A 5425-nucleotide genomic window follows, 5' to 3' on the forward strand; every position below is an offset into this window, starting at 1 on the left:
CGCAAGTGTAGCAGGCGTAACACCACACCACGTGATCCGTTGCTTAGAGGCGTTGCAGCTGCGCTCGCTCAGAGGCTCGCCGCTGCTGTACCACGTGGCTAGGCGAGGGTTAATGGGGCGCCGGCTGGGCCGTATGCGCGTGCGCTTCAGCGTAAGTGACAGGCTGAATCCAATCATCCAGTGCATATACCTAGACGACAGGCTGCGAAATGTGAAGCAAAGGCAAAGTTGCCTGCTCAAACACTGGAGCAAAGGGAGGCCAGATTAGCACGTTATAGAGAAGCTTACCAAGCGCGGAAGCGTGCCAATATCGAAGCTACTGCAACCTCCGCCGTCCAGCAACACGAACAGCAACAAGGAGAGGTGACGAAGCCGTGGATACAAGCAACGGCACCCCCACAGCGAACGTTTGACTAAACAACATCCTTCGACTGGCTGCAAGCTCGACTGCGACAGCTAGGTTTCACCGCGACTCAACGATCAAACCGTTCGGCAGTGTGTGTAACGTATGTGAAAGACTGTGCCTTAACTTTAATGAAACATTGTGTGCATAGTCTTTTCACGACCAAGCCAAACAGACCTTTCGCTCGTGATAACTAAGTTTACAAGAGTTAAACCTCCGTCAATTTTTCTTCTGGGCTTACATATTTATTTTCAGCGATTTCTAGTAAATATGTAGTCCTTATAAATTGTATCTAAATAAGTTTAGCCTATTTGGTTATCCAGCGATCATGTAAGCTTCACCAACTTTTGACACGACTCAGTCTTGGCAATCTTCTGAGCTGACAAATTTGAGCGTGCAGTCATCCCTTTCATATTTGTTTACAAGAGAGCTTCCCCTTTGGTGCAACTTTTGATCTGCTTCCCCCAACCTCTATTTCTGTGATTACCATTATGGGCTTCAAGGCAGACACCCTTGGGAAGATTTTCATGCACAAACCTAGTTCTTTCAGACTTGACAAAGCCGGACATTGAAAGCAAGGGTGGCATAGCAGGCATGTTGGTCACAGAAGTACTCTGTTGGATTAAGACGGCAAGCTGGGCGAGTTGGTGATTGAACATGTTCCTATGGGTGGGCAGCGCAACCCGGACGAAGGATGAGAGGAAGTACACAACACGAGCGCAGGCTAACAACTGGTTTATTATTTCACTTTATTATTTCCACTCCTGTTCTTGTCTCCTCTGTATCTTCTTCTTCGCCGGAACATCACACCTATTATGATATCAGCATCACAGGCGTGTATCAGTGTTTTTAAGATATCAACTTTCTTAAGTAAGCTTGGGAAATTTGCAGGAACAATGAAAGTTTATGCGCAGTTTGTTTGTAGTGAACCGCTGCGACTGGTCATTTATGCAAGGGTTGGCTTTTTTTATGTTGTTTCATTTACTTGTGCTGTAACAAGAGCTGTACAGCTGGAGTTAGTCAAGAGCATGTCATCTGAAGCATTCATACAAGCTTTTCGGATATTCGTAGCCAGAAAAGGATTATATACGACAATTTATAGTGACGACGCAAGAGCATTCCAGAAGTCCGAAAAAGAGATAAACAACATCCCAAGGATGGAAGACGAACGGGTGCAAGAATACACCAGCAACATGCAAGTCACTTGGAATTTTATTGCAGAGTTAGCTCCATGTTGGATGGTGGGAAGAATTTTATGAAATATTCATCACAAGTTTTAAGACGTCAATGGGCAAAGGTTTAGGAGCTATACTTACAAATGAAGAAGACTTATGAACTGTTGTGGTTACACGTGTATCTTGGCGCGCCGTCCCAGCAGGGTTTCTAGGCCAGGGTGTCCTGGAATTTGTATCAGGCGGAAGGTTTCCGTGCGGGCGTTTCGCGGGCCTTCTGCTCGTAGCGGCCCTGTTCAGCCTTTGGCGTAATCGCTGTGACGCGGTGGCAGGCAACTGTCGCCGTCGAGCAATGTGGCCTATACTGGGCCGCCTGAGGCGGGAGATGTTAGCTTTCCTCTCGAACGAACTCTTCTTCCTCGAGGAACAGGAGTTCCTCCGCCACTGGTCGCGCCCGTTTGTTCGGGTTTAGAACGGCCGAGTGCATCGAGTCTTCCGCCCTGAGTGGCGATAATAGCCACTCTCAAATATCGTTTTCTGCATCTCATTTTCAATTTCATCTTCTTGTATTATACACAATGTTCTTCATATTCATTTATGTAAAATGTCTGTTTCCCACTGTATAGTTCTGTACTGCCTGTATGCATAGTTTTGTACATACGATTCCTTTTATTTTCTCTTGTACGTAGTGTAAATTAACTTTTTCTAAACTGTATCTGTTCTTGTCAGCTTAATATCTGATACGGGTCCTATTTGGACCTAAGATATTAAATTTATTTTCGGAAAGAGTCGGAGTGCTTGAAGCTTGCTTCACCTCCGCCACGGGTTGGCGTGGTATTGCACTGCCTCCGGGATTGGCTAATTTAAATTCAGATTTATACGTCACACAAGGTACCGGCATTTTTGGTATCGACGCGGCTTCCGACCGTACTGCCTCCGTAAAATTTTGGAAAGCTTAGCCATTCGACGACAAAGCTTTGCGGAGAAGGCCACCTTCAACTTCAGGAGAGCCAGATTATAGTATACTTGTACACGTTGCCAAAAAAAGTTTTTGTTGAAAAAAAATTTGTTGATAAACATGCGGGTTTGTTTCCATCTGTTTGGACAATGTCACATGCCGACCGCGGGCATTGTACTGAAGTTCCCGCCATATTTAAGAGCATAACATGCGTCCCGTGTGACAGCTTTTTTTGTGAAAAAGCCTAACTGGTTACGTGTAATTGGTTACTGAGAAAGTTATTGGATTACAGTGAGCGTTACTGAGTAAACAAGGCAATCAATAAATTACAAAATTGCCAAGAAATAGAATTGATTACAAGTAATTAATTACGTGTAATTTCTTACGTACAAGCATGTGCAAGCCCATTGGTATAAGGAGGATGCATACGAAGTTTGAGCGGGCACCAAATATCTCATTAAATACCCTTTTGAAACGAACGCCTGCCGCTCCTTCTTTCGTTCGTTCTAACGGCATACCAACATGAAGTACGGAAAACGGAACAGCTTCGCGGACTTTTGGGCTAAGATCAAAGTAGTATCTGTTCTTCCCTGTACTTGAAAGCAGGTGTGCACAGTTTACAGCGTACAAGCCTGGACCTGGAATTAGACCTGGACCAGCTCGGACATCTGGGGAAGTATTCTGTAAGAGTCCACCTAGTGGACATGTCCATTTCGCCTGCTGTTGAAGTTCTTATTGGCTGGGCTGCGCGTTCGCCGCAGCCAAGCGCCACAGCCAATCAGCACTTCAGCAGCAGACGAAATGGACATGTCCATTAGGTGGACTATTATAGAGTACCTCCCCTGCTGCGCTATGTCCAGGGTCGGCCCAGGCCCCCTTGAAGGCCTCTTCTGCCTGCTGCCATGAATCCTGCTGTCCGGACCACCATTTCCCGAGCCGCTGTGCAAATCGGGGGGGGGGGGGGTAGGCACTTCCCTAGTGGCCCCTACTGAGTCACCGACGACTCAGTAGCGCTTGCATGTAGGCTCCCTAAGCCTGCTGCGTCCCCAGTGCCATCTCCCGCAACTACTGCGTTCCTCCAAGCCTGCCGCGGAGCCATCGCCTTCTGCTGAATCCCGGTTGCAGAAGCGGATGCGCTCTAGCACCCCCTGCCAATTGCTCTGGCGGAGAGGCCTGTGTTTCATTAGTTTAATTCACAGATTTCATCCGGTTGCCCGCCACCGTAGCGGAATGCTGTGACGCAGAGTTTGTAGGCCACTACGAATCTACCATTGGAATTCACTATATTAGAAAGTGGAGCGTAGTTGGCACACCCCACGCCGTCGTAGCCTTCACAACGCAAGACAATGAAGAAAGAACGGGAGCACAGCGGAGGCTGTGTTTGATTGCCAATATCTCCGCTTCTGCTGAATGCATTGAAACACCTTTTGCGGCAAAATGTTTCAAAAATAGCCTATTTTCACTTCAAATACATTTCTCCACTTAGATAAAAAGTGTTTCAGGGTCCCTTCAAGCAGTTTGTTCGCCAAGAGATTGCCCACCAACTTACTTTCATTCATATAATGCAAAAAAGGTAAGGCGTGCACACACAGACACAAAAGAGAAGTGGACAACACGACGGCCGACTTTCATTGGCGTCTCTGACGCAAGAGACGCCCTCTTCTTTGTTAACGCCCGCGCTGCAGCACGTCATCCATGAACAAGTCGCTGAGTGCATTCCAGCTGCCTTGCACAACACTCCCGTTGCTACTCCGCTCAGCTGTGCACGCGTCGCTACGATAACGCCGACCAGTGCCATGTTTCATGCACCAACGCGGACACCAACGTCTCCCGCTCGGTTAGTACCTCAGTATCACCGCGCACAGAACCCATGGCGCACCCCAGACAACCCGCCGATTTGGTCCTCCTGCGGAATTGCTACACATGGTGCGTTTTTGCCGGCGCCGGATGCCACCTACCTGCTCGCTTCTGGCAACCGATTTCTACCCGCCAAGAGAATTTCAACGCCTCGCTTCACGGGATCCGCCTTTCGATTCTATGTGCCCATCGGACGAATCCGCTTTCGCCAGTCGTCGGCCGTCTTCTCCTCGCCGCCGCTTCATTTCGCCCATGAGGCGACGGCCTACCACTCGTACCCAGGAAAACTAGTCGCCGCAGTTCCGTAGGCGAGAACTGCGTGCCCTGCGAAATCTTCAAGGCCTCTGATTTCCCCTCGTAACGTGATTGAGTGATCGTGGAAAGAGTTCGGACACTAGCACTTGTAGGCACCAGAGCTGCAATTTCGGTAGTGCATGCCCGCCTCTGCCACAGACTTCGGAAGGTGATGACGTCGCTCCTTCTATACAAGCCTGATTGGGCAGGTCAACGTCCAGGTCCTCCTCCCCTCCGCCCGGAGATACAACTCCACGTGCATCAGCAATGCATACCTACTGTACCTAGCATCCGTATCCTTGGCTTACGCATCCAACAAAATGGCAGAAACACAGATACTCAAGCAATTAGATACTCATGTAAACTAAACCACTCGCCTCATGGCACGCATCGCAAATAGACATCAGGGCATGAAAGAAAACGACATACACCTGGTAACCATCTACGCCCTCAGCTGGATAACCTATGTCGCACCGTACCTTAGCCTCAGTGCAACTGACAAGCTCAAACTTAATACCATGATCAAGAGGGTCTATAAACAAGCCCTACATCTTCCCACTTCCACCTCCAACGAGAAACTGGAAACTCTCGGCATTCACAATACCATAGACGAGCTCATTGAACCTCAGCTTATTAGCCAATACGAACGACTCACCAGTTCCACCATGGACAGGCATATCTAGGCACCCTAGCAGGGTGTCTACTGAGTTGACATTTCCAAATTCCCTGAGTTTTCCAGGT

At 48.4% G+C, this 5425-nt stretch overlaps 1 pseudogene; it reads left to right on the forward strand.

Annotated features, from left to right (window-relative positions):
* Positions 1-2270: 2270 nt before the first annotated feature.
* LOC126537644 (U2 spliceosomal RNA) lies at positions 2271-2443 on the forward strand (annotated as a pseudogene).
* Positions 2444-5425: the final 2982 nt, after the last annotated feature.

Source organism: Dermacentor andersoni, chromosome 4, assembly GCF_023375885.2.
Source record: "Dermacentor andersoni chromosome 4, qqDerAnde1_hic_scaffold, whole genome shotgun sequence".
Classification (NCBI taxonomy): domain Eukaryota; kingdom Metazoa; phylum Arthropoda; class Arachnida; order Ixodida; family Ixodidae; genus Dermacentor; species Dermacentor andersoni.